This window comes from Branchiostoma floridae, chromosome 1 (assembly GCF_000003815.2).
Source record: "Branchiostoma floridae strain S238N-H82 chromosome 1, Bfl_VNyyK, whole genome shotgun sequence".
NCBI lineage: Eukaryota > Metazoa > Chordata > Leptocardii > Amphioxiformes > Branchiostomatidae > Branchiostoma > Branchiostoma floridae.
In genome coordinates this window covers 7,426,352-7,437,700 of record NC_049979.1, presented here as the reverse complement: position 1 = coordinate 7,437,700, position 11,349 = coordinate 7,426,352, and positions in this window count along the sequence as shown.

The following is an 11,349-nucleotide window of genomic DNA, read 5'->3' as shown; positions in this document are numbered from 1 at the left end:
TACCAGCAGCGGTGCTGAACTGAAGTCCGCTGTCAGCCAGAGGATGTCAAAAATGTTAAGATATGGATCTGCAGAGGATGAATGGGTACCTTAGTAAGACACTACTGGTGCAGAAAAACAGGCTGGAAATAAACAAATATCTCTTAGCTACTGAGGACAGTTAGATTTAGACATATTTATTGTACTCAGCATGGCTGTTATCTGGATTTATTGGCTTTAAAAATGGATAACTCATAGTTCTAATATCATGATTATTCATGATCAATTTGGCATGTTTAATGTGCTTTTCTAAGTATGAAGTCGGACATGCCAGTTGCGTTGACAGCGAAACTTTTCCGTCCAGGGAGTTCTGACGATGGAACAGCGCTGTGATACCCGGCACCGCTGACATGCAGACCTGCAGGCCTGTGTATTTTCAAACTTGCAGCTGCAAAAAGAGCGAAGATACCTGGACCAACCATCCTTTCTTATTCATGGCCTTTTTTACATGGCCTGTCCTCGGAAATGACTGTAACTAGCACGTCCCGGTGGGAAATCTTGTACAAGCTTTGTGACTCGTGTTTTCGTCTTTTTTTCCTTTAGTGGAACTTTTCTGGCCAACCTTTATTTCCGTCGGATTTGTAATCATCAATTCTTCCGTTCCAATTCAGAACTCCTGTGTTTGACAACAAACATGAGCTTAACCGTCGCGACATCGTTGTCGCAGTTATAATGCACAACTTTCACGACGTTCCTTCCGTTTTCTGGCAGCTACAATACGTCAACCCAGATCTTTCAGTGGCTATCGGCACGGAGAGGGCTGGACAATGGAGATTGTTTGTGTTTATAGAAGTAAGGTGTTTGTTGTGCCGGTATGGCACATCCATCTTAATGTCACGGCATTCAATTCTCGGGAATCTGTTTTGATGTTTTCTCAAAGAACCTACACACGTTTGTGTGTATCCAACAGGCCGTTCCCAAAACCTGCGGTACTTTATCCAACAAGGCTCAATTGCAAGATTCTTGGATAACTTCTCATGATGATGTTGGACCGTGTGGTAACGTTATAGTTCAATGGGTACGAAGGACCATTGGGTCAAAACGTGTTTTAGCGAAGGAGCTGTGTGCTCACAGCAAAGGGGCTGCGTGCTCGGCGAACCAGCTGTGTGCTCACAGCAAAGCAGCTGCGTGCTTAGCGAACGAGCTGTGTTCACGCAGAAAATGGGCTGCGTGCTCAGCGAACGAGCTGTGTGCTCACAGCGAACGAGCTGTGTTCACGCAGAAAAGGGACTGCGTGCTCAGCGAACGAGCTGTGTGCTCACATCGAACGAGCTGTGTTCACGCAGAAAAGGGACTGCGTGCTCAGCGAACGAGCTGTGTGCTCACAGCGAACGAGCTGTGTTCACGCAGAAAAGGGACTGCGTGCTCAGCGAACGAGCTGTGTGCTCACAGCGAACGAGCTGTGTTCACGCAGAAAAGGGACTGTGTGCTCAGCGAACGAGCTGTGTGCTCACAGCGAACGAGCTGTGTGCTCACAGCGACAATGGGATATGGACGTAAATGGCGTATTGGCATAATACATGTAGTAGACAAAAGCATCACATATATGTACGCAGTTCCTCAAAAGTGTGAAGGGACTGTTTGCGGAGCGTTCTTGTCCTAATTAAATTGACGATTTGCTACAACTTAGAACTTCAGTTTTGCGAAACGTTTAGAAAACTTAGACCCCGTTCACACTAAAAAAATGAAGCGGCTTCAACGTCGAAGCCGCTTGATCCGGATCGTTTTCTTGAGTGTGAACGCTCCAAGCGGCTTGGATTTTCACCGATCCGGCTCGTTTGCAATCCATCCCTGGGAGGTAGTTTGAGACACTTGTGAACAAGCCGCTTGGCTGAAATCGCGAGTGTGAACGCAATGTGGCTAGATTCTATGTAAATTTCCGATTTGCCCCCTGTTGGAGGTTATATATCCATGTATCGGCGGGAGCAGGAACACACGCCACATTGACAGGTTTGCTCACATTACTAATTTTTGTGCCCAATGATAATGTCTGGATAGAAAGAAACAAACGCTGTAGGGTCAAGGCAAGTGGAATGGGAAGCAAACAAAGCTTTTTTTTTATCACACGAAGAGAGAGGAACCACAGCAAGCTAAAAGGATCACACAAAAACAAGCATATCTTTGAACAGATCTCTCTCTGGATCATGATATAAGACTATTAAGAGTGGGTTTTAGAAAACCTACGAACATTGTGGTACAAAAAGTACCTGGAGTCCAGGTACGGAATCACAATCAGCTTGGATTGTGTGCGATTAATCGGATTGTCTGTAATGAGTGTGAACGTAATTTTTTTGAAGCGGCTTGCACGTTGAAGCGGCTTCGACGTTGAAGCCGCTTCATTTTTTTGAGTGTGAACGGGGTCGACCGGTCTTAGCCTATACTAGTACATGTAGTATGATTTTCATCACTCTCTCATGATTTTTTTTACATTTGACACATAAGCACCCCACTTGAAAAGGAAGAATTTGGCCCAATGGTCGACCTATCCATCCTGAGGTCGCAAAGCTGTATTCCTTTGGCCCGGCTTACCCCTATCTGTTCCACTTCTACGCTTTTCCTACACTCCAAGCAAAGGTTGAGTCGCGTAGATATAGTAGTAGTCGGGAAAATTGCTCCTCTTGAGCGCCGGTGTAATTTTCCCGACGTTACGCCCATTCGAAGAAACTAATGATTCCTAATATCCTTTAAAAGCTTAAATGGATATCAACGGAACTGCTGGATATTGTCTATTACCACCCAATATATGTATATACATGTATAAGCATAAATAATAACAGAAAGTATTATATCAACGATTAAGCACAAATAATAGGCCCTATTGGCGGCCAACTTCAGCCTGGTCTAAAATCGGCTGCAATACGGCTTGTAGAACAATCTGCTACTTTTTATCTAAACGTGGCCCGTGAATTTTGAGACTAATTTAGATAGCACAAACCCTTACGTATTCAAAACAAGTATCAAATCCTACGGGCCGGATTTAATTAATGAACTAGAGGGGAATTAACTAATAGGAAATACCCGAGTAAAGGGGGGCTAAATCGGTTGCCAAACGGCTTTTAGGGCAATCTGCTACGTATCTAAACGTAACCCGTTAACATTTAAGAGGAGCTTATAGCTTATATATTAAATGAACTAGAGCTCGGTGCCGATTTCTTATAGACCAAACTGCTTCAACTCAGTTAGCTACCCTCTAGTTCATCAATCAAATCCGACCCGTAAGATTTGATACTTGCATTGAATACGTTGGGGTATAAGCTATCTAAATTCGTCTTAAAAGTTCACGGACCACTTTTAGATAAGTAGCAGATTGCTCTTCAAGCCTCATGGCAGCGTATTTTTGCGCCCCCTTTGTTTTGGTATTTCCTATTAGTTAATTCCCCTCTAGTTCATTAATTAAATTCGGCCCGTAAGATTTGATATTTGTTTTGAATACGTTGGGGTATGCGCTATCTAAATTCGTCTTAAAATTCATGGGCCACGTTTAGATAAGTAGCAGATTGCTCTACAAGCCGTAAGGCAGCCGATTTTAGACCAGGCTGAAGTTGGCCGCCCAATTGGGTCTATTATTTGTCGTTGATATAATACTTTCTGTTATTATTTATGTTTATATATACATATATCGGTAATAATAGACAATATCCAGCAGTTTTGATATCCATTTAAGCTTTTAAAGGAAATTAGGAATTTTTGAATGGGATGCTACGTTTTGTCTAATGACGAATCGGCGGCCGGATCGGCGGCTACCAATCGGCGGCCATCTTCAGCCTGGTGTAACAGCCCCCTCGCTGTAAGCACACTGCGTTCGCTGAGCACACAGCCCCTTTTCTGCGTGAACACAGAGCTCGTTCGCTGTGAGCACACAGCTCGTTCGCTGAGCACACAGCCCCTTTTCTGCGTGAACACAGCTCGTTCGCTGTGAGCACACAGCTCGTTCGCTGAGCACGCAGCCCCGCCTTTTTCTGCGTGAACACAGCTCGTTCGCTGAGCACGCAGCCCCTTTTCTGCGTGAACACAGCTTGTTCGCCGAGCACACAGCTCGTTCGCTGTGAGCACACAGCTCTTTCGCCTAAAACACGTTTTGATCCAATGGTCCATCGTAGAACATAGCCCACGATCGTACGAGGAAGCGAACTGGCACTGGCGTCCGGTGCTCTCGTACCGACCAACACATCCTCACTGATTCTGTGGTCAATTATTGGTGAATCAATCTTTCCCCGAAACGAGATTCCGGTGTGGACAGTTCTGGGTAACTGTGATCCATCTTCCTGTCCAACCTCCATCCCTCCTTTATTAGCAGTAGCCTGCAGTAGCTGATCAAGCCCCACGTCCAGAGGTGGTATCCTCATTCACAGTTGGCAAGGTGCTACGTATCGGTAAGTTGACATGCAAGCTAGAGATAGATAGCCTTTATATCAAGAGGTATAAGGATATGTTTTCTTTCAATTTCTTGCTGATAGTTTGACGTAACTTTCTTACCTCACCTATAGCCACGGGATCTCTGAAATAAGAATCAAATAACTTCTCTTCCCCAGTTCTGACTCGTACCTGTGCCTGTGTTTTTCTATCTCCATACCATCATTAGCCGAAACCTACAGACTATATCAAGTGGTCCTTTGTAAGAACATGATGCGATTGTTGTCGTCGACAAAGCCCGTCATGGGGCGTAACTATCAAGAGCTTTCAAGTTCTTAAATTTACATGTAACGTTAGCATACACATGTCATATACATCCCAGGGGATACAACGTTGCCTTTGAGAAGAAAGTCTCGCCGTTATCCAGGGTCACTTATAGTATGATTTCAGTGTAAGAGAAATCAATACCGTACTTCGTTAGAAATATGTAGCTCCTTGATGTATCAAGTGTTGATTGACACGAGCGCTGGTGTCGAAAAACTCCGTTTACTACATATAACCAGAACAATCCAGACAGCTGAGTAGACCGGTCTACAGGGATGGTAGCGTTGGAATCCTATGGACACCTTTTCGCCAAATTTGATCGAAGATTGTCATAGCCCAGATTTCTATATTTCAAATCAACTTTCACATAACGTTCCCGCAAACCAACACATCCTCTTTACAGAAAGGCGTTACCAGGTCAAACCCAGAAACTCGGCACCACCCCGCGTTCTGCTGATAGTCGCATGATGGACACCCAAGTGGAAGCTGACCCGGGTGTCAAGTGTAGCGCCCATTAGTTGTAAAAACAAGAGAGAAAGCTGCATGGTTATCCCGGGATCACCGCCGCTCGTGCGTCCCTAAACTCTCCCATAGCACCGGGTCTGCCCTGGGCAGGAAGTAGGCTGGGTACCTCCAATCATTGCAGATGTCTCAATTTACTTCTGACGTCAAGAAATGCTAGGACACGTAAAACTGGGGTGGAGCATTTGTGAGCAGACTCACCAGATAAAATCAGAGTTTTTTCTTCTTTACGATGCTGTAAATAATGTAACGGTAGTTCACCTTTGTCCACATGGCTATGTCCGATGTTTTTAATAACGAGGTGTTTACAGATATCTAGTCGACGGACATTGGTTTCAAATTGCAATATTTTCACAACATTCCGGTCTGAAACAGCCGTCTGTCGACTTGATATCCCTAATACTCCGATTTTATGTGTAACGGATAACTGAGGTTACCCCGCAGATAAAAGTGAACTAGCGTTGATAGTAATTCTAATGTAATACTTCTCTGACTTATATTATTCAGTCAAATCATCTCCTAAAATTGCGTCAAAGAAGTGAAAGGTCGTAGAGATTATGACGCAGCATAGAAAGGGCATTGACCTGGCGTCCACCTGAACCCTGACCCCTCTAGACGTCTCCCTGACTATGACCGTGAAGAAATCTGCGCGCCTTTATCCAATTTTATCAACCGCTCCGTCTTCCTGTTGACCACCTTGTTGTGGACGGATTAAGGCGATCTGGCAGCCTTGTCCTGTCGTCCCGACACAGGGCCACCAGTTCTTAAGAACGACAACATCTTTTCTATAAGGACATCAAGGTGTGCATTGCGGTAACCAAAGATGTTTGCATTGGTGTCTAGTGCTCTCTGTCTGACATCGTATATACCTATAAACCGCGAGGTCAACCTTGGTTTACTTGAACCTGTCAGCGATAGCCGCACCGTCCTTAGGTAACAGGGCCGGACAGCTCTTCGTGTTGACGGTGAGCGGATTCGTTTCTGTCCTGGATCCTTGAGAGTTCCCCAAACAAACTACAAGAGTCTCTTCAAGTCGTCTTCAAGTTGCAGCTGTTCATCAAGAGGAGGGACATCGGAAGATCGGAGGATGTTTGTAGTTAGTGTGGAGGACGTTGAACAGGTAGCTGAATATCAAACGTGTCACTTTTTATTTTCGTCTGACGAGAAGCAGGTCCGAGGAGGAGTCCGGGCATCTTCGGGGAAGCTGACAGGGGAGCGCATAGGATCACAGGAAGAGATGAACAGCTGTCTCCAACTGTGCCGTGAACATGGCCATAAACATCACCCCAGATAACCTCTTCCATAAGAAAGGAACTAGAGCTGAGCGAAAAAGATGAAGTTTCATTTGGTAACCACGGTCCTCCTTGATGGGGTGCGATAGTGATGGTCCGACGCACTGTAGCTTTAACACGATCACCATGGGTCTGCGAAGGTCTGCGAACCGGTGGCCTTGATCTACATGTACTTAGAAACGGGGCGGTAGAAACAGCCCAAACAGGAGCGAGAATAAGGGGCGAGGAGTACCAATACGTAGGTGACCCTAAAACTGGAAGTTATAATTCCTCCACCGACTAGACTACACATAGGTCTGGCTAGAAGTAGCATATCATTGATCGCATCAGGACTGTTGAGTTTTTTCTTCTTCCAAAAACGTGTTAGTATAGGAAGGACATCCACTCTGACGCGTGTCTTGGGTGAGACTGAGTAGAAGATCCAATGTTGGTCATTGTTAAAGAGGCACGAAAGGCGTCAGTCCTTATTGAGTCGTTGATGTTATGTGAAAGCGATAGTTGACTTGTTTGATACCGGGTTACCTAGAAAGCCTCTTGGAGGGCGATGACTTGCTGAAGGACACATGTCACATTCATCATCCCACATCCGACAACCGATGACATGGCAAATCCTTTCTGATTGACAGATATCTTTCAGCAGACACTCCTGCTGCCAAAACCGCAGATAATCTTACCTATCATATCGAATCCTTAACGTGTGTGCGGTGTGGATATAGTATGTGACAAGCCGCCGTTATTCAAGTTGGGATGTAACAGCAGTCTTACAAAATCGTTGACTGAGGTGAGTGATACGGTGGATAAAAGTGGCTGTAACGTCAACAAACTCCGATAAAAATGGCGGTAAACGTTCGTTCTTCACCCACAGTGTGCCTGCCCGTTCTGTAATACTGACGTCTTTACAACACAGCGTGTAGAACTGCTGTAACAGGTGGTTCTGACCATGAATCTAAAGGCTCTATGTGGAGAAAGGGACATATGTATACCAAGAACATACAGTGGTCCAGAATGCATCCTTTATAATAAAAAGATGTACTGGAAAGCCTTTTTTCTTGCAGCGCTAACCGAGCAGTTGGATTTCCTGGTCCTGGCACCTCTGTCCTGCTCATGGGAAAGTCGGTCGAAGTCAGCTATGTCAACAGCCGTCGTCACAGGTCAGCGAGCCTCAAAATCGCGCCGAAGTGGACGAAATTCTCACCTGCCTCAACCGAATCGTAAACATGAGGTAAAACTTTGAGAAGAAGTTTCTATATCAATACCACGTGGTGCGTAGGTCCTACAAAAGATGCGCACTATTGATTTCACCTCAGTATGAGTTTGGACATGTTTTACCTCGCTGTACACTTATCCTGGTATATACACCATTATATACATGAAGTAGTTGTATGGTGTAGGGTACAGGCCACGTTTCCCTCCTTCCCACCTGCTTAGTACCGCTGTACATGCACACCTGTAGTAGAGTGGGCGCGTCACCTAAAACCTGGACTTAATGCGTTACAACCACGCTACCTGTATAACAATAGACGTTAAGCAATAGCCTCGCATACAGACTTGCTGGAGTTGGTATACCTATCATGAGGCATCGAATATTTCTGCAATGTTTGATTGTAAAAAGAGTTGTACATAGCTCATGTCCCACACATTGGTCCATTGTAAACCCTGTGCTGCATAAGTTAGGTTTGGTGTTGTTTTGATGTTTGTGCTAGTTTGTATATACATTTGTGTGGTCGTTCGTTCTCTTATAGATATGGAGGTATATTCTAGTATCCGACGTCTTGTCGAGTGGGACGGAAGCGTAGATCCCGTGTGTGAGAAGAACCACACATCAAGCACGTTAGAGAACCACCACGCGGTGCGAGTGGATCAAACCAATCTGTCTGTTTAATACACAGCTTACACTTAACGTATAAAACTGATGTGTTACGCTTTAAAGTTTAAGCGGTTTGCCGGTTATGTGAGCAAACAGAATAGTCCGTGTTTGATTTGGTATCTTTTGTAATTACGTTTGCTGGGTTTTGCCATTGAGTCAATGCGTATGTTGTCACTGCAACCATATTGTTGTCACCTTTGGAGAACCTGCACATAAAGGAATCTTCTAATCTCCAAGCAGATCCTACGGTAGCATAAGATAGTATCAAAAGCTGCCAGAGGAGTGAAGCCGGCTTAGGAGTGTGTTTTGCTACAGCAGATCCTACGGTAGCATAAGATAGTATCAAAAGCTGCCAGAGGAGTGAAGCCGGCTTAGGAGTGTGTTTTGCTACCAGGGATCTGCCTCCAGTCGGCTAGAACAAAGGCTATTAACATCCAATTGTTTCCCATTCAAACTGTACTTGCAGTGTAGGTGCTAATTGCCCTCCTTCCTGTTTGGTGCTAACTTCCAACTGGGACATGTGCTGGTCACTGACTTTGTCCCAGTGTAATTCGCTCGTAAAATAATTAGCACATGGCAACAGGGAGGGGCAGCAACACCATTGTTGAATAGAAATGCTCCTCCCTGTTTCAGTGGAGGCAGATCCCTGGTAGCAAAACACACTCCTAAGCCGGCTTCACTCCTCTGGCAGCTTTTGATACTATCTTATGCTACCGTAGGATCTGCTTGGAGATTAGGAATCTTCCGCTATCTCTGATTCTTCCTAGAATCACGTTATGAAATCTGTTGTCGCTTCTCCCTGGGCCGGGGCGATGTTTGTCTGTGCGCATGTCACGGTGCTATCAGGTTCTGTTTGCCGCCCTCTCCACCAACTCGTGGGTTTTGTCCAGAGCCACAGCCCCATGTAATTTGAATATCGTTCGATGTCGCCTCTAAACAAAACAGAAAATGTTTGCCCGTGTATAAACAACAGAGAAGAGTAAACGGCGGCTTAACATTGTTTAGAATTGATGGAGTCTTTTCGCTGAAATAACTAGGATAATTCCCGCAGGTCAGTAAATAATGACCGGCATCAGGTATGGGATCACAGGCAGTTCTAAGACTTATTGCCGCTGGACATTTTAGACCGTTATCTCTTCCCGTGATTTGTTCGCACATTTTTGTGTCGGTCTTAAGCAGCTAACTGAGCAGACCATCGAACAACAGACATGATAACGTTAGCTGTCTGGCTTTAATCTAACAGTTGTGGTTTCGTGTTTATTCGCTAAATGTTTGTTTCCGACACCAACAGCGGACCAGGGCCTGGCACACAGCGAACCTGTTGGTGAATGTGGTAAAACACAGCTCTGGCACGATCGCGAACTTTAACGTTGTACAAGATTGTTTACAAATCAAACATTGTGTAACAGTGTGACGCGCTGTCAGTTATACAAGCTGGATGATAACAATTATTTCCAAACGTTTGTCTGTCTCCAAGTGAACTAAGACAGAGCCTAGACTAGTATTTGTTCGTAGATTGGTGTCAAGACTAGGTTTAGAAACTGGACATAGAAACCTCGATGTCCACCGTTATACAGAACACAAGTCGTAAATTGGGGACATTCCCTACCTGCTCGTCCCCACACGGCGTGTTGTCAGTATAAACATACCGGCCAGGCCAGGCATACCGGCCGACGGCTGGTGGCGCGATGCTAACTTAGGAGTTGCGGGCCATGTTTTCGACTTGCTATGTATTTGGAGTTGATCTAAGGCAGACCAAGTCCTAGATGATGGACCGAGGTCTGTTTTGAGATGGGGGTGATGCCATTTTCGATGTGTGTTTTTTTAACAAAAGATCGGCAAAACAAGGATTTTAAAAACACTTCTGTTTTACAATACACCGGTTCTCGTTTTGCCATGATACCGCTGTTCTCTAACTGGGAAAGATAGTGTTTCTGGCACACCTTTGGTTCACAATACAATAAAACAGGAATAAATGTTTTCCCAAGCTTCGAATCGACCCGTCCATCCCCGTTTGTGATGCATTTATTCCACAGTGGGATGGAAGAACCCCTGCTTGAGATGTCGCTGTGATCATCACGCAGGTGTAGCGATACATCTCGGCACAAACCAAGGTCACGACTGCATACCTCTCATCTACGGTAAGCCTGAAAACAGTGCTGCTTTAATAGCAGGAGGTTATATGATGATACAGGCGTACTTCTGTGTTTGGCTTAGCCCCACAACGTGTTTGTCCCTAGCAAATCACTTGCAGGGCACAGAGTAATCTTACTGTCTTGTCAGATGTTTCAACTGAGGTAATACCGAAGCGCCACATCTGCAGTAGCGAAGAACTGGTGTTACCACGTATAACAAGCTCTGAATACACACACTATCTATAGTATTGTGGACTCTTCTTGAGTCGGTCACACTGCATTCTCATAAGCAGAAGATCTGGGCCTCCCTTGGAATGTTATGTTCTATAATCCATTGTCATTTATTTATTTTTTCTTCTTTTAAGTACGAAACAAATAAACAAATGAACAAGTTATTTCAGGGCAAATATCCGAATGATCGACTGAAAACTGCCGAAAGATTTTTGACAATTTCGCCACATGTCGACGAAAAATCCATTTTCCGCGTGTCGTGATGTTTCCGCCTCACCATCTGTGACCGTCGCCATGACAGCCGGGACCGGGCAATTCGCTGGTCGCCACCTGACGGGAGTCAGCCTCATCTGTGGCCATGGATATTCTCAAGGACATCGGCACAATCACCGAGTCCTCACGATTGTATGGCTGCCACCACTTAGTCTGGAGTCCAGCCTTGTTCTCAAGACGGCCAGGTTAGCTACTGCTACCACTATAAAAGCTCGCGGGTCCGGTAGAGACTAAGGGTCACGTGACCCTTAGTCTCTATCCTACACTACAATTACGTGTCAGGATATGGATATGGATGATAGAATATTTTAGT